Here is a 19106-nt window from a genome sequence, read left to right as displayed (position 1 = left end):
TAAATGAGCTGTAACACATACAGACGCGCTCAGCAGTGTACCTGTTTGGTAAATGCAATCACACACACACATACACAGAGCTGCCTGTCACCTTCTGGGGTAGAGATGGCTTGTTTTCAGCTGCTGACCGTCTAAGTGTCTCCTCCATCCTCATGAGTCCATGAATCCTCCCTGAAATTGATACATTCCCAAGTCACTGAGGGCCAGACTTCAGACACCAGACTGAGGGCAGCTGAATTCAGCATATCTTGACTGCTGACTCCCCACACCAACTCAGCAGACACTTCAGTCAACAGGGCCTTTTTTTGGCAGCTGCAAATTTCATAGTTATGGGTGTTCCTTCTAGCTAGACAGTCGATTTCCACAGGGCAAAGCCTCCTCCTACAGAACAGGTGAAACGTAGATCCCAGATCAAGGCTTGTTGACTGAAAGTAGAAGGAGGGGACTGAGGAGCTTTGTACGTCCTGCAAGATGTGACTCACCCCAGAGTTTCAGGGTCTCAGCCCCAAGGCCTCAACCACCTGGAGGAGATGGCATGAGAGTCACACCTTACAATGCACGTGTCTGGGTTGGAAGAGGGCTTACGTGTCCTTCTGCCCAAGCCCCATAAGTTGATGCACATCCCTACTGACAGCTAGACCAGCTTCCATCGGGAGTTCACCAGGGACAGGCATTCACTCCCCTTTGGATAGCACACTGCATCAGTAAGGCCTCCAAATGGTGAAACCCTGCCGCATGTAGCCTGTATCAGTTGAACCTTATTCTCCTGCCTGGGGCTGCAGAACACAGAGCCCCTCCTCCTTCCTCAAGACAAGCTGATGACACTCTGCAGATTCTGTGAGTCTTCTCATCCCCTCCCAAAACACTGATCAACCACTGATCCATCTTACCTTTCAGGGAAGGATTCCAAGAGCCTCATTCTCTTCTGCTTTTACCAATGTTGTTTAGTCGCTAAGTTGTGTCTGACCCTTTTGCGACCCCATGGACTGTAGCCCACCAGGCTCCTCTGTCCATGGGATTTTCCAGACAAGAATACTGGAGAGGGTTGCCATTTACTTTTCCAGGGGATCTTCCCAACCCAGGGATCGAACCTGGGTCTCCTACATCGGCAGGCGGATTCATTACAGCTGAGCCATCAGGGAAGTCCCTGCTTTCACTAGAAAGGGACAAATGCACCATCAGCTTTGCACTGAAATAAGAGGGCTCTGACAATGTCTTGTGGAAGCCGGTACTGAAAACCCTCTCCTGGGCCAGCTCTCCTTAAGGACCTCTTTAAAGCCTGGGCCCCCTCCCCTTGGGGCCTGCGGAGCTCTCTTTGGTCCTGCTGGGGCTGGGGTCTTAGGTGTCTGGGAGCTTCACCCTCACCCCTAATCACACATGGCAGCTTTGATCCGGTAACTCTCAGCTTTTCCATCAGAATTCAGAGGGCAATAATAGTAACTGTTTGCTTGTAAAGTGCTTGGAGCTCAGAGGAGAAAAGGTGTCAGACAAGTGTGAAATGTTATTACTGGCACAGGTCAGAGAACAGAATGGAAATTCACCAGCAGAAAGTAGGAACTCAGAAGAAGCCATTCGTCAGCTCCTTCTGAACACAGGGATACAGGAAAGGGGGTCTCGCCTCTTCAGTTAGGCACACCCCAGGTCAGCCGGAGGGGCTGGAGGAGAGGCAGGTGAACTGAGAGGAAATTCTGCTTTCTGCTGTCAACACCACCAAACTCATTTACTAGACATGGCTTCACCCTGAAGATTTGCTCTCCATTACATGCTAAGAGAGGCTGCCAGCCCAGCCGGGGTACCCAGAACCCCCATGCAGCCAGTTCAATCAGAGAAGAAGCCTCTAGAAGAAAGAGGCCTTCGTACCCATCTTCTTGAAGAACCAACCTGATTTTCAAACAGGAATGCACCAGGCAGACAGAGCAAGTCAACATGTGTGGCGTGGAGGCAGACAGTCAAAGAGACTCCTTTGGAAACACAAATAATTTAAAGAACAAAAGAATTTTTAAAAGCTCCAATTGGTACTCTCAGAAATTCAGGAAAGAATATCTTCTTAGACACATAAAATATGATCTACCATTCCATGTCCTCAAAATGAACCAAAATGTAGAGTCAAGGAAATGAGTCAGAACACACAGCAGAAAGTCATGGAGAAGGAACTCTAATTGAAACGATCCATACATTCTATCAGGACGAGCGAAAAAAATATCAAAAAATATTTTACAACACGAAAGATAAAGAGAAATTCATAGCCATTGAGAGAGAAAACAGAATCACCTATAAATGAATAAGAATCAGACTGGCATTTCATTAACAATTGTTGGCAACATGGGAGATTTTTAACATATACTATGTTTCTTAGAGAGCTTCCCAGGTGGCACTAGTGGTAAAGAACCCACTAGCCAAGGCAGGAAATGTAAGAGACATGGGTTCCATCCCTGGGCCAAGAAGATCCCCTGGAAGAGTGCATGGCAACCCACTCCAGTATTCTTGCCTGGAGAATCTCACGGACAGAGGAGCCTGGCGGGCTACAGTTCATAGGGTCGCAAAGAGTTGGACACAACTGAAGTGACTCAGTACGCACACAGCACACGTTCCTTAGATGGGAGGACTTCATGTTCTAAAGATACTAATCCTCCTCAAATGAACCCAAATATCAGACTGTTCTCCCTAATTCCTGACAGCTAAAGCTTGTCGCTTAAAGATTTTGAAACTGTAACCAGTACTGCAAAGAATCAGAGGACGGTTCAGAATTTAATGATGGTGATGATGGAGATGGTGGGGAGAGGCGTTGGTAGCAGTGGAGCTCATGGCACTGGGACTGGTGGTGGTGGTAGTGAAGATGGGATGGCAGCAGAATCAAGAGAAAAGCCTCTTGACAGCAAGCATCCAGGGACAAGAGCATCAGTGGTACCCACTGTCCTGAGGATATCATTCCTCTGTGTTCTTGGTTCTCCAGCCTCTCCCTAATCTGACCTTTTTACAAAGCCTGTTTCCAAACACTCCCTCTTTTCACTAAACTATCCAGTATTCTTCTAATAAATCTCTTTTCTGCCTAAGTTAAATAACACCGGTTTCTATTGCTTGCAACCAAGAACATTGACTGGCACAAAGAATTTTCTAATCCTGAGAAAGAACAAGCTTTTATAAGCAAGGCATGGAAGCAGAAACATTATTTTGAAAATAAAAGGTTGACTAATTGAACCACAAAGCTTGAAACAATCCAATAGAAAAAGTGGCATACCCCACTTCAGACCTAGGTACACACACAAAGTGAAAGTGAGGGGATGGGAAAAAATATTCCATGTTAATGAAAATTAAAAGAAAGCTGGAGTAGCAATACTCACATCAGATAAAATAGACTTTAAAATAAAAACCGTTATAAGAGATAAGGAAAGACACTGCATAATGATGAAGGAATCAATCCAATAAAAAGATATAATAATTATAAAGATTTATCAACATAGGAGCACCTCAATACATAAGGCAAAGGCTAACAGCCGAAAAGGGGGAAATCAACAGTAACACAATAATAGTAGGTGTCTACATCCCACTCACACCAATGAACAGATCATCCATACAGAAAAGGTGACATATCATAGACAAAGAGGAAAGATTGATAAACATATGATAAAATGCTCACTCTTTCTAGTAATTAAGTAGCTGAAAATTAAAATAATGGTATATAACTTTTGCCCTTCAGGTCAGCAGAAATATAAATGATACTTAACATCCAAGGTGTAAGCGGGTGGGAAAAACGAACTCTCTTACAATGCAATGGGGAAAACAAAGAAGAATTACCTTGACTGGAAAGTGAATACCTGATGCAGGAATTTCTTCTACTCAAAAATGTTATTTCAGAGTTTGTATCCTATGAAAATACTTGCATAAAACACACAAATGTTAGTAGCTAGATTGTTTTTAAGATTCAAAAACTGTGGATAACCTAAGTATTACCAACAGGAGTGTGATTAAACAAATATGGAAAAACATTGGATGAATTAAAAGGAATAAAGAGTTCAGTTGATCTCTACTGATTTAGAAGACCCCTTGGCGTAATGTTTAGTGGGGAAAAAAGCCACTGAAAAACCGTCTATATCGTGTGATTCCATGTCTCCTTTTAAAACTTAAAATTGCAAAAAGTCAACTTAGATCACATTTTTTTTTCCTTATTCACCTCTGTAACAAATAATACCATACAATTATCAAGTTCTATTTTTGCAATTTCTTAGCAAAACTAAAAATAGAAAGGAATGACATCAACAGGAATATCCTTTCAGGGATAAATCACCAGGAGGGTTTCACTATTGTCATTGTGTCATTATGAACCTGTTATGAACAGGCTGGATGAGGGGTGGAACTTCTGTTCTGTCCTATGCTTTCTTGCAGTGGTAGGTGGAAGAGGCAGAGGGTATCTGGTTTTATCTTATGGCCTCAGAAAAATTCCTCTGGAGTCTAGGTCAAGCGAAAGAAGGAAACACTGAAAAGAATGATCATTACATTGCTTACGAACTACCCTGGCCACCTTAATATTCCATCAGAAGAGTGAAGTTAACTAGAAGAAAAGCCCCAATGCAATAAACGGAATCACAGACAGATGAAAAGATGTTTGTTTGACCCAGTAAGTACAATATACTGTGCCACAGCACATCCTGATTGAATATTACTAAGGGGCTGCCTGTATTTTTGAGCCTAAAGTCTCTTTGATTTATGGAGCCAAAGTAAATGACAAGCAGGGCCAATAAAAATTCTTTAGAGATTCAGGCTTACTTTCCATTCCATTTTGTAGAGGAGGTGAAAAGACGTGCATGCTTGTAATGGGACTTACAAGCATGGGTTTCTTAGTGAAACTCGTGAACCACAAATGGGGCATTTGTTCATCTATGTTGAGGGCATTTCTGTTGTCAGAAGGGGACTTCCATCCAGGGCGGGTCCCGAAGTAGGAATATAGCTTCATCTGGGGGAGGCCTGAGCTAGATAAACATTTTGTCCACTGCTGGGAGTCTACTGAGCAGCCTCGGGGTACCTGAGGAACAGGGTTGTCCAGGAGCTGGGTTCCTGAAAAGCGTGATCCACAGCCCCTGTTCCCAGTGGGTCAGCCTTCCTTTCAAAAGAACCTGGAGGAGAATGGACTTCAGAGAAGTGAGTGTAATCATGAATGAATGAATGAATGATCTGTTCCTTACCTAAGTTGAATCCTCGAACAAAGCCTGAGAGGAAATATCCACTGAAAGTCATAGGAGGTAGCGGGCTTGAGATGAATTTGGGTTCAAACCATACTCGTGAGTAACTTTGGGTAAGTCATTTCTTTGAACCTTGTTTTTTTCTTCCATTAACTGGGCAAGATACCGTCACCTTCATAGGACTGGTATTCATATTAACTGACCTAATATATTAGTTTGCTGGGGCTGCCGTTAACAGAGGACCACAAACTGGGAGGCTTGAACAACAGAAATCTACTGTCTCACAGTTCTGTCGAGGGAAGCCTGAGGCTTGAAGTATCGAGGCTAGAAGCTCCAGACTGAGGTGTCAGAAGCTTTCTGTGGTCTGTGAAGGAGTGTCTGTTCCACACCTTTCCTCTGCCTTCCGGTGGCTGGCTGTCAATCTTTGATGTTTATGGGCTTAGCAAAGACAAACTCCAAATTCTGCCTTCATTTTCAAGTGGCATTTTCCCTGTGTGTGTGAAAGTGAAAGTGAAGTCACTCAGTCATGTCCCACTCTTTGTGACCCCATGGACTTCAGCCCACCAGGCTCCTCCATCCATGGAATTTTCCAGGCCCTTTTTGTACAAGGACACCAATACATGAGCTCACCTTAGTGACCTCATATTAACTAATTACATTGGTAATGACACCATAGCCAGGTAAGGTCACATTCTGAGGTAATAGGGGTGAGGACTTCAACTTAAATTTCTGAAGGACACAATTCAACCCACAAGTGAAAATAATGTAAAATGACTGGCATATCATAGTTTCTCAAGAAACATAAATAAAATAATTGCATGTTGAAATACTACTATTTTGGAACTGTTGAGTTAAAAAAATATATTACTGGAAATAATGTCACCTGGTTTTCCCTTTTTTAATGTGGCTATGAGAACTTATAAAATTACATATTTGACTCCTATCTGTGGCTCAGATTCTGTTTCTATTGGACGGTGCTGGTCTAGAGTCTGAAGCGGTAGACAAAGCATGAGCTTTTGAGTCAACAGCTCTACACTCCAATCCAAACTCTGTCATTACCAGGTTTGTCGACAAGGGCAAATGATTTAACCTCTCTAACCCTCAGATTTCCCATATGTGAGATGGAGATAAGAATGGATTTCACGGTATTGTGGTGAGGATTACATGGGATCAGGTACATAGGGTGCCTAGCAGGAGTTTGCTACCTGGAAGAAACTTGGTAAATATGTGTCTCCAACCCCCTAGTTAGGAGGAAGAGAAAACCACACTGTCAGTGCGCTCTTAATCAGCACCAGATGCAGGCCTAGTGGCTTTGCAAAGATGGAGTTCTGAGAAAGCAGTGATGGAGGGGAAGTTCAAGCATGCAGCCAAAGTCCTCCATGTCACTCTGTATGAACAGCTTTTAGGGTTTCGGGGGAGAAGGTCTTTATTTGCATTTATCTTCTTGCATTTCTTTCAGCTTGCTCTAAAATGTGGAATATGTCTGCTAAATAGAGAATTGTGCTGCATCAATACTGGTGCTTCATGTCTGATGAAGTCACAGTTGTACAGTGTTCTCACTGTCCCAAAACCCAAACCTTAGAAACTCTGGGGACGTGCTCTCATCTCCTGGTTTTCAGGCCACCTCTATCTCCCAAGAGCTCTGGGAACTACACCTTAGAGTACTCTCAGAAACCAGTCCAAGATAACCAGCCTCAAATGTAATAGTTCAGTTCAGCTCAGTCACTCAGTCGTGTTTGACTCTTTGTGACCCCCTGAACCACAACACACCAGGCCTCCCTGTCCATCACCAACTCCCGGAGTTCACCCAAACTCATGTCCATTGAGTCAGTGATGCCATCCAACCATCTTATCCTCTGTCATCCCCTTCTCCTCCTGCCCCCAATCTTGCCCAGCTTCAGGGTCTTTTCAAATGTCAGCTCTTCGCATCAGGTGGCCAAAGTATTGGAGCTTTGCTTCAACATCAGTCCTTCCAGTGAACACCCAGGACTGATCTCCTTTAGAATGGACTGGTTGGATCTCCTTGCAGTCCAAGGGACTCTCAAGAGTCTTCTCCAACACCACAGTTCAAAAGCATCAATTCTTTGGCGCTCAGCTTTCTTTATAGTCCAACTCTCACATCCATACATGACTACTGGAAAAACCATAGCCTTGACTAGACAGACCTTTGTTGACAAAGTAATGGCTCTGCTTTTTAATATGCTATGTAGGTTGGTCATAACTTTCCTTCCAAGGAGTAAGCGTCTTTTAATTTCATGGCTGCAATCACCATCCGCAGTGATTTTGGAGCCCAGAAAAATAAAGTCAGCCACTGTTTCCACTGTTTCCCCATCTATTTGCCATGAAGTGATGGGACCAGATGCCATGATCTTAGTTTTCTGAATGTTGAGCTTTAAGCCAACTTTTCACTCTCTTCTTTCACTTTCATCAAGAGGCTCTTTAGTTCTTTTTCACTTTCTGCCATAAGGGTGGTGTCATCTGCATATCTGAGGTTACTGATATTTCTCCTGGCAGTCTTGATTCCAGCTTGTGCTTCCTCCAGCCCAGCATTTCTTATGATATATTCTGCATATAAGTTTAAATAAGCAGGATGACAATATATAGCCTTGACATACTCCTTTTCCTATTTGGAACCAGTCTGTTGTTCCATGTCCAGTTCTAATTGTTGCTTCCTGACCTGCACACAGGTTTCTCAAGAGAAACTGCAATTGAGAGAAGCCAAATATCCTGTCATGGAGAGAAAGGTCTTATCTTGATTTGGTTGCCTAGATGTTCATGTTAAAGGCATGGGTGTACGGGGATTAGGATGAGGGGGACGGTGTATTTATTAGCTGTACGTTGAGTCAAAGACCATGGTGGGCTGCTCGATGCATCAGATGGAGTCTGGAGGCACAGGGAGTCCAGAACATTGGTCCCAACGGCTCCATGTGTATGGGTTCATCTGAAGAATTGATCAGTTCTACAGATCACATTCTAAGAAGGGAAATTGATTAGTGGGGCTTGTCCTAAGGAAGATAAGCAAGTAGGAACCGGGTCATGTGGAAACCATTGGCAGAATGGGAAGGTTTACTCTGAAAAGTGGAGACAGGGAAAGTCTATAAGAGTTGGGTTCCTTGCGTATGAAGAAAGTTCTCATTTCACTCTGCTGGCCCCTTTGGGTGTGACAAAGACCAGTGGGTAAACTCTCTGGGAAAGAGGTGATTGCCTTCCATGGAGGAGAGTGCATTTAATGATTGATGTCTTCCCTTATTCCTAAAAAGATTTAAAATAAATGAAACAAACGGACGGACCCCCAGTTCAGCAAGGTGTTTTGTTAGGCTGTGAGCTCCATATCCGTGGAGACATCTGAGTATTTGCTGCCTGTGCTCCAGAGTGCAGGCCTTGGTTGAGGGAGAACCTCCAATTCTGGACTTGGAAGTGCAGACAGAGCTCCTGATAGCAGGTGGGGTGTTCTCATGAGGTTCTGAGGACCCATCTGCTACCTGCTCCTCAGCATCACAAATGTTGGGGCACGCTCAGGTCCATGTGCATGTTTGCGAAGTTATGTGTTTGGTTTTAAACCTTCTTATCTCCTGAAAAATATGCCAGCTATTCATAAATTTCACTTTTCCTACCCCTTTTCCAGGTTCTGGTAACCTCAGGCTCCTGACCCCACCATCAAGGTGAAAGAGACTCCCAGACCAGCCTTTTGTCTAACGCCCACATACAAAGGGAAACCCAAGCCAAGAGTGGACAACACACAGCTGGTGTGGATGGAGGAGGGTTGAGGCAGGTTGAAGGAAGAGTCTCCAGGGCTGAGGAGGAGCTCCTGGGCTGGGGTAACTGTGTGTGCCCACCTTGGCCCGGCTCTTGTTGTTTTCACCAGCCCTGCCTGCACCTTAGAATGAGCCAGCCCTAGGGATGGGCTTCTGTTTGGGCTGGGTGGGAGGTGCTTCCAGTGTTTTCCAATTGCAGTTGCCTTTGGGGAATGGGAAAGAGTGAGTCAGACACAGTTATTTGAACCTAGGACCCCCAGCCTGAACTCTGAAGAGACAGGAAGGCGCATGGGTTAGTCACTGTGTTTCTGTGGGCCCTGTTGGGGTTGGAGCCTGCTCACATGTTTTGCCATCACCAGCTGTTCCATGGGTGGGACAGGATGCTTGGGAGCAAGGGCTTCCATGGACTTGCCCAGGGCCAGCCAAGCACCCCAGCCTGGAATGCTCTTCAAGGCCTCTGAAGACCAGAGCTCCCCACAGCTCTAGACAAGAGATGAGAGGTGGGGGGCGAGGAAAGGCCAGCCAAGAAGGGACTCACAGAGCTCCTCATGGTCAGATTTAGGCCAACTGGCTGGTCTAGAACAAGTGGACAAGGGGATTGTGCTGCTCCTTCTGGGCACATGGAAGGTGGAATCCTCAGATTGGCTTTTCACATGGGAGATCAAGAACCTGAAAGAGTATTCACACTGCTTGAAGTAGCTGTTCCACTCTGAGAACTGACTGTAAATAATTAATTCCAGATTTGAAAAAAATAAACTACCCAAAGATAGCCACTGCACTATTATTTATTACAGCCAATGCTTATACTGGACTAATTAACCAGTAATTTGACTTAATTAACCTACTTCGTGTTCTCAGTCACTACTTGTGGTATTTAGAAAAATTTTGCAATTACATGGGAATATGTTTGTGTCTTTCAGTAAAAAACAAAATCACAATACAAATGTATATAATTGTATAGCCCCAGCTGTGTGAAAAAGCAAAAACACACACAGGAAAAGTCAAAGATGGAAGATACCAAAATGGTAGTTAACACAATGTAATAGGAATGAGGATTATATTTCTTCTCTCTTTAGTATCTTCCAAACTGCCTCTGATGAGTGAATATGTTTGATCATTATTTTGATGTTTTTCAAAGTAACTTCAGGCTTAAAAAAAATCAGTAGCCCTTCCGTGCCTCCACAAGTGGTCCCATGTATGGTAACAGAGAATAAGCTTTTTTTATGCAAGAGGTTTCTGCATTGCTGGAATTCAAAGAAATTTGAAGGCTCATATCATAGGAAGTTGCCTGAGGATGAAAGCGCTAGTTCCACCAAGCAGCCACTGGTCAGGGCTTTCATCTTGCGCTCCCCCACAGATCTCCACAAGGCCCAAAGAAACCCAAACATTTTTCAGGGGGGATTCTCAGTCCCCCATGAGGCTGCAGGGGAGGAAATATCTATCTTCCCAGTGTCCCTGACACAGCCCAGGGATGGACAGACCGAGGGTGTAGACTGACTACATATTCTTAGTCTCCTGACACAGTTCTGCCTCCTCTTCTCATGCTGATGATCACAAAGTGAAAGATTTCCTCCCTCTTCCCATGAGTCTGGCCCCAGGACAGAGAGGTGCAATTGTCATATGTGTCCCATTTACCAGCCTCAGAGGCTCTGACATTCATTGTGCCAGAGGAGTGATGAGATGACTCACACGTGGCAGGAACTGGCACATGCCTTTATGTTTCTCCACCACCACTGTTATTTTCCTGTTATCCCCACCAAATCAGGATGTTTTTGCCCTTCTGTTGGGTGTGCTTCCGGACCCCATGGACTTGCACAAAAACAGTATTATGGTCTTTTCAAGAGCATCTATTTCTGAAGGGATTAAGGACTATCAACAAGGTGATTAACTACAAAAATCTCCTATTGGATCAACATGAAGTCTCTTGTTTCTGCCTCTGCCTCTGCCCCTAAGCAAGGGGGTGGAACAGCTGGCAGAGACCCCACCTGGATGAAAGGTCACTAGACTCTGCTGTGGACACTCACTTGGATCACAGACATGACTGAGGCCTAGAACACGTCTCCCCATGATTGGGCTGAGAGTCCCCAGTTATGCGTCCCTTAGGGAAGGAAAATAACATAGAATGAGCTCATGAGCTCACAGGCCAGGACCCTGCTGCTTGTCCCCTGAGTTCCCAGGGGACACGAGCCTAGCACGAGCCCTGGCAGGAACTAGAGGAATGTGGCTGAAAGGGCCATGATGCTTTCTTGCTCTAAAAAGCTTGCAGCCCTGGAGCTCCCATCAACCCTAGGCTCCCAGGAGCCTGTCTCTGCCTACCCACCTTACATCTGGCTCTATCCCACTTCACCTGGCTCAACCCAGCCCCTCTGTGAACTAATGGAAACACTCATTTCAGGAGAGGAAAGTTGTAGCCAGAAGAGCCCAGCCTCCCTGCTCTGTGTCTGGGCCTGGGGTAGGGGGGTACAGTCCCCAGGGTGGGCCAGCTGGGGTGGCCCATGGCTTCTATTCTTGGGGCCCAGTCAGGAGCACAGACACCCCCCCCCCCAGCCACCCACACACCTAGTCAGGCAGATATCTGCCAGGCTGCACCATAAAACCCTAACTAGGCACATAAAAGCTGCCTGCCAGCCCTCTGGTGCCTCTGCTGGCTCCAGAGAGCCTCCCAGACCAGCCAAGACAGACAGAAAGGGTCCGGACACAGTGGCACCAGGGTACACAGGGTCCCCAGATGCCTGACACCTCGGCACAGATTGTAGCGACAGCAAGGCTGTGGTGGCCAGTTTGAAGAATCACCTGGCTGCCCCCTCTCTTGGGAGTAGAAGAGACTTGGCATCACCAAAGTTATTTAAGGAATGATATTTAAGCCTTGGGATCCACCAGGGAAGGTGAATATTACACCAAATGTAGACACTATGCTTGGAAAGTTGAAGGTCATCCAAGGTCATATAGTCAGAGGTCAGGCTAGTCCTCTACCCCTTGCTGTCTGCTGGGGATAGCCGCTCTCCCTTACTGCTCCCCTCCATGGACCAGGCTTTAGAGAACCACTTTTGGGTTGGCAGGAAGTTAGACCCTGTCCTCAGGGAGAGCAGAGAGCTACTGTTTCCAGAATCCCAGATCCAGGGAGGGTGATGGCTCCAGGAGATGTTGTGGTTGGCAACCCTAGACCTGATCCTACTTCATGACTTTCTTAGTTAATTGTCTCATCTGAAGGGAGGAGCCAGGCCCCAGGCATCTGCCCATGAACAGTCTCTGAGTTTCTTAAACTGCCCTGAAAAGCCACATCTCTTCTTCAGTGGACATCACATGCTTCTGCCTTCTCTCCTAAAGACTTACCTCTGTTGTGCTGGTGGCTGACTGTGCAGAATCTGCAAAGGCCAGGGGTTGCCGTCCACCCTACTTGCAGTTCTTGGAAATACCATGCCTCTTCCTCTCCCTCTGACTCTGTATACTCCCTTGGCTGGAACATCCCTCTTTTCTCTTTCCTTATGCTATTTCCTTCTCGGCCCAGTCACCACCTCCTCCAGGAAGCCTTCCTGGACCTCTCCACCCAGGCTCAATTAGGTCTCCCAGTGACATCTCTACCATCACTTTCGCTCCACACCTACCTCTCTAACCTCATCTCGTGACCCACCCCACCTTCCTCTCAGGTCTTGGAAACCTCAAACCCACCTGCTTTTTCTGCATTCCCAGAACTACCTGCCCCAGCACTCAGCTCATCATAGATCCTCAAGAAACATTGTTAAATGGATGCTGAACAGGAAAAAAAATTTCCATATCCTACGGATGCAGTGAGAGTCCAGAAACAAGACTCCAAAGAGCCTTGTAAGTAGACTGGGATGAGGGCCAGCACCTCCCTGAGCTGCTCTTGAGGGATGTCCTGGTACCTGCTCCAGTCTCCCATCATTTGCATGTGGGACTAGACCCCATGCTGGCTGACTGACTGCCCTGGCTAATGGCAGTGGGGGGCTGCTCAGGGGCCTATCAGTGTTCCAAAATGAGGCTGGGGTGCAGAGATGCAAAGAAGACCACCAAGGGAGGATGTGGGGTGTAAGGGTTGCCCCTTCCACACCACAGCCCTGCCAGAAGGCTCCATGGAATATTACAGCATTTCACATTTCCTTATAATCCCTCTGCTTCACCAGGAAGGATGCACAAAAACTGACTGATGGGTTCAGAGGAGGGAAGGTGGCTTGGGAGGTGAGTTTATTCCTAGCTTTCATGCCCAGGCAAATTAGAAGCCAGCAATCAGAGCCCAACCACCTTACTTCACATGGTAGGTCAAAGAAATTGGACCCAGACCAAATGGCAAATGTAACAATGTATAATAATAAATGAAATAAAATAAACAACATAGGACAAAACTACAATTGCATATTTAATCTGTAGAAGAGGCTGCAACAGGCTTAGAAGTATAAATGATATAAAAAGAACCACACTTGATTTTATAAAACATGTAAAAATTGATACATTCAAAAAACTAAGTTTAGTAATAAGCTTACTGGACAGAAATTTAAGATATGCACATAAGTCCTGTAAATATTCATACTCATTGATCAAATAATTTCATTTCTGAAAATCTGTTTTTGGTATTATTTGCAAAAGTCAATAATTTTAAATGTGAAAAAAAATTTATTTCACAAAGATGTATCTTTTGGTATTGCTTACCATAGGAAAAATGAGAGTTATCAATAAGGAATATTGGTTAACTGAACCATGGTAAAGCTAAACAATGAAATATGCAGTCAATTAAAATATGCTTTTGTAAAAACTTTTTGCATTATAAAGAAATATTTATGCTCCAAAGTTTAGTGACAAATGAAAAATTCAAGCATGTGAATCCAGGATGATGTCAACCATGTGAAAACAAAAGACATTCACAGAGTAAGAATGGAAGAGAATTGAATAATCTATTGACACTGAGTTTGGATGGTACAAAAATAGAGAATTCATTTTATCTCTGCTTTACATATTTTCCGTATATTCTTTAATGAGGTGGAAGTATATTTATAATAAGAAAGCAAATATCCTTTTTAAGCAAAGCTGAAATGATTCTGCTTTATGCTCTGACACTGTGCTGACTTGGGTGTGAGGGACTCACACACTGGCCATGAGCTCAGGTCCCTGGTCAGAGAGAGCACCCCCACCAGCAGGGCTGAACACTGCAGTATTCACTATGCATAGAGATGGGCAAACGGAAACAGTAAGCCACACGAAGGAACATATATTGAGAAGCACCACATCTTACGATTTTACCTGAAGTAGGCAAATTTAATACATACTAGAATTCTGGATTGGGTAAAAAAAAATGCTCATGAAGAAAAAAATCAGGAAAAACTCGATTACCAACTGTCTCATACAGGGCAAAATTATCCCAGGTAAAGTGTTAATCTGATTAACCTAAATCTGAGACAAGAGCACCACTGCGTACTGGCTCTAGAAGAATGGATTATAGTCTAGCTTGGTTTCAGGGGACTTGGCTTTAATTCTCTTCATCAGCTCAGCCTTGGTAGCAGGAAAATGTGCACAGGCCAAGGACCTTGCACCCTGGTGTCACGTGATGCACCTGCGACCCTCAGCAGGCACCATGAACATAGGAGGACAGGAGGACTACTGTCCGAGTCCTCAGGAAGCAGGTGGGGATGGGGGCAGTCCCTCATGACCTCTCGGCATGCCCCCCAGGCCCAGCCTCCCAATCTTCTGAACCCCTCCCCATGTAGCCTCTCTCTGCTGGCAAGCCTCCCCGGGCTCCCAGGGCCACAGAAGACATACCCCTCCAGCCTAGCAGTCCAGCTGCCTTCTCAGTCCAGCCCTCCTCATCCTGCTTCATTCAGTATTCCTCACAACAAGTCCACCAAACCATTACATTTTCCTGAAAATAGCTAAACATTGGGAAAGAGCCTAAACGGTATCATGAACAGGAGTCCCCAGGAGGTAGTACCTGGCATACAGAGGAGGAGCAGGTTGCACAGACAGAGCTTGGAAAGGCAGGTGGGTTGCACAATGCCGCAATGGAAGGGAGGTGGACCCTCTGCGGGCTGGCAGTTTTCATTGGCACATTTGTCCTGTGTCGGGCAGGCCTGAGTGAACATCAGCACGCGTGGTAGAGCCGGGACTTGGGTGTGACGGACAGCAGGGCATGTCCCAGGCTTGCAGCAGGGCCTGAGTCCTCCTAGGATGGAACAGAGTAGGGAAGGCTAAGGCTGAGCGCAGCATAGAGAGGATACCCAGAGTGGGGTGTCCTCCTGGGGTCTGAACACTGCAGGACAAGGAGCTGTTCTCCACGCAGCAGCTTAGGGAAGTCTCGAAGCTGGAAATGAAGGTGTATGAGGATATCATCCCCTGTGAAAGGGCCCCACTGGGAGAGGAGGAAAGCAGAAGTGATGTTTCCTACAGCATTTTCTGCAGTATTCATTTGCCCAGGTCTGAGAGATTCCTGGGATGCAGGACTTTCAGCACTAAAACCAGGAAGGTCCTGGGTCAGCAGACACCACTATCACCCTAACCTTAGAGTGAGTCAAGAATAGGACTCACCTCAATTGTTTTACTTCTCATAAGCAACCTGTGAGGTCCATTCATTATTATCTGCATTTTATAGAAAAGAAAGTGGAGCTTGCCAAAGTCTCACACCAGCTCAAGGATGAAGCCTTGGGCCAGACCTTGATCCACAGATCCCATTGTGATCTCTTTCCACAGGATGATGGTGCTTTCCAGGGGGCCAGAGATTTAAATAGTGCATACTGAAGTCTAAGCTAAAGCCAGAGGTGAATGGAAGCCAGAGAAGGGAAGAACAGTCAGTCAGACCATTCAGGTAGGTCTAAAAGGACACTGGAGACAGGTGGGCTGATCCCAGAGGTGAGCTGGGCATAGGGACTTCGGGCAGCCAGGGAAGGAGATAGAGGGCAGGGTCTCCTCTATGGTCTCTAAGGTGCAAAGTGACTCAGTCACTAGTCTGAATCTATAGCTTGTCTGAGCTGAGATAGATGCCTGAGTCTGTGACAGGCTGAGCTGGGTTCACAGGTAGGGATTGAGGGGCTCAACCATCAGAGTCAGAAGTAGGAGGTCAGGGCACAGTTTTGGCCATAATGGGATCTGACCAGACAGGAGCCTGTCAACACCATCTAGAGTCTGACCTATTCATGGCAGGAGATGGAATGGAGAAGGGCCGTGGGGAAGGGGGACACATTAATAAGAAACAAGGTAGGTCCCAGGAGGCCAATATTCTGAGTCTCTCTGGGTGTAAAAATACCAGTTAGGAGACATATGCCAAAGCATTTACAAGGGTGGGAATGGATCGGGCACCAACTAAACTCTGAGTGGGTAACAATAGTGAGACATGAGAACTTTTTTTTTTTTTTAAATCATGCTGAGTAATAATCAAGTATGATTTCACAAAAACTGAGCTCTATGTCCTGGATCCATTTATGACCTAGTCCCATAAATTTCTCCTCTAACAGGAAGTTAGTGATGCTCTGAGTTCCCCATACCAATGTTAACTTGGATCTTGTGTCCATCCATCCTTGAAGTTCTGGATGTTCCCCTTCTCCCAGGTATAGTTGTTCTCTTAGTGAATGCCATAGGTCCTTTGGGGAAGGATGGCAAATCGTCACTGTTTACTTTTGCTATGCTTTTGTAGTCTCCAACCTCCTGGGGACCAGCCTCTCTAGTCAATGTGTCCTGGGCCTAAAAACTGTCTCAGGACCAGAAATTGGGCAAGACAGTGTGATTTTTATTGGGGTGGCTACCCCCAGCCTCGCTCATCTGTCCTTGATCTCATTTTGGTGTACAAATTAAGCAGTACTCTCGCTGGGCTGCCCATCTAGGGATTCTGGGTTCCTCTAGGGATTCCGGGTTCTACTAAGCATCTCCATAGTTTCATGTGAGTCAGGCATCCTGGCTGCACTCCAATTGTGCCTTCTTTTGATAACTGTTTTACTTTGAACAGGAAACTATTCCATTATCTGGGGATCCTTTTATCCCATTTCTAATAAGGATCCCAGTTCAGTAGTAACATCTGTCCCAAGCCCCAGTCCACAGAGAATGGCCATCAGTTAACTCTTTACGATGTTGATGCCCTACTCACCACCGAATTCCTTGTCACCTGTAAATGAAGAGTCCTCTGAACCCTTCCATGGAATATATAGGCTTGGAGTTCTCTGGTCCTGGAGCCAGATGGTCCTTGTAGACGGCCCTGCCTTGGGGGCGAGGGATCCTTCAGGGCATTCAACACAGCATTCAGACTGTCCTGGGGAGAGGGACAGCTTTGGGTGAGGCAATGCTTGGGATAGGAGGATGTTGGGAGAGATTCAGCTGTGAGCCATTAGCAGATTACCATCCTGGCTGCCGGGGATGATGAGGGCTTGAGTCCTGGAAGGGGTACTAGGTGGTGCACCATAGCCTGTGTGTAGGGAAGCATTGCAAGGGGAGGCTGGGATGTGTCCTGAGAGCATGTGGAGACTTCTAAATTCTGGGGCACAAGAGGACTGGCAGGAAGAGAGAGACTAGACAAAGGCTCTACCAAGATGGATGAAACTGGCTGAGCCAGAGGATGAGAGCTTGAATGCCAGCACAAGAACATCAGGCTTGGTCCCTCCCTCAACGGTTTTGAGGAAGATTATTTGGGGATTGTAAGGAGATGGTATAGCCCCTAAGGGGTACACATTTCTAAAGTGTCCCTATGGCTGCCTCCCCCACTGACTTCTAACTGGCTTGCTCTGGCCAACTCACACACACCACCCCCCCTTCCTTCAAATCGGCTCCCTTCAAATTGTCACTCCCCACAGTGCAGCATTCATGCATCAGCTCTAAATAGTCCCACTGTTCAGCTTTAACGAGAAGTAATACCAATTCCCATGTTTGCTCAGAGAGCACCATATTTCATCAAACCAGAGCCCATGCCGGCTCAGATTACTGGCGGAGACAATGTTCTGTAATCCTGGTTTATTCACATGTCACGGGTATTTTAGCAAAACAGAAATGAATGGCCTGAGCCACCCTAGGAAGTAACGGGAGAGTTGGGTTCCCGCCCGGGGAAAGTCATGCTTTCTCCTGCCACGGTTCTCCGAGGAGCTGACTTTGATTCTCTGAGTTTTTCCCAACTTTCAGAAAGAGAATATGGGGTGAGGAGGAGTCACAAAGTGGGTAGTTATTTCCCTATAAAATGTTAACTCCATGGATGGATTTTGCCAGAGCAAAAATAAAATCTGTCATTGATTATAAAGTCTTTTGTGCTTGTTATTTCACAGATTTATTACACTCGGGCCTGGCGGCCTGGGGGAGGCCCTGGGATTCTTCTCTCTAGCGTCCCAGCAAACCCTTCAGCCGCCTTTTCACAGCTCATGCCCCAAATGGGAAGAGGGATTTGCTCGCATTTCTTTTGTCCTAAGGGCCAAGAGCTTAGGAAATCTAGATGAAAAGGTATGAATCATTCACCCTATCCTTGGATGGAGACCCACAGATACTGATGATAAAGGCACATTAGTTGAAGTCTATGACTTCCTAAACAAGGAAACATTCTCTCTTTTTCTTTATCTTTTCAGCTCTTGGCACTGTGCACTAAGAAATACATTTCCTCTGCAGAACAAGGAATGAGCAGACTGAACTTCTCATCAGATCTCCCAGAATCTGGAGGCTTTTTAAACAGGCTACAACCTCTTTGAAACACATGATAAACAAAAAGAGTAGTTAATAAGGATCAATGCTATTTAGTACCACCTCATGTTAAAACCTTAAGGATGATAATCCTAATAGCCTACTTTTGTCCCCATTTTAGAGTTGAAGAAACCAAGGCCCAGAGAAGACAAGTAACTTGCTTAAGGCCATACAATAAGAAAGGGTTGAAAACAGGGCTATGAACCTTATCTCAATTGACTCTAAAAGGTCATGGAGATGCTCTCATTTCCAAGAGTGAGTTGACATGAGGCTATAGACTCAGGCATAGCGTGTTGTGGCCTTCTCGTTTAAACAGGAAGCACCCGGGGTTCCAAAGAGATGATAGGGCTGTCCCTAGGTGGCAGAGATAATTAGAGCCACAAACCGATTCTCCCACAAGGTAACTGGACAACATCACGAAACAACTGCTCAGGCACATTTCCTTCGGGTTTATTTGGGATGAGGTTCCGTATGAAACCAAATGAGCCTGCTTCCCCAACTGTCCAGAGTTTGATTTCTCCTTCAT

Source organism: Cervus elaphus, chromosome 15, assembly GCF_910594005.1.
Source record: "Cervus elaphus chromosome 15, mCerEla1.1, whole genome shotgun sequence".
NCBI classification, from domain to species: Eukaryota; Metazoa; Chordata; class Mammalia; order Artiodactyla; family Cervidae; genus Cervus; species Cervus elaphus.
This window is presented reverse-complemented; position numbering follows the sequence as displayed.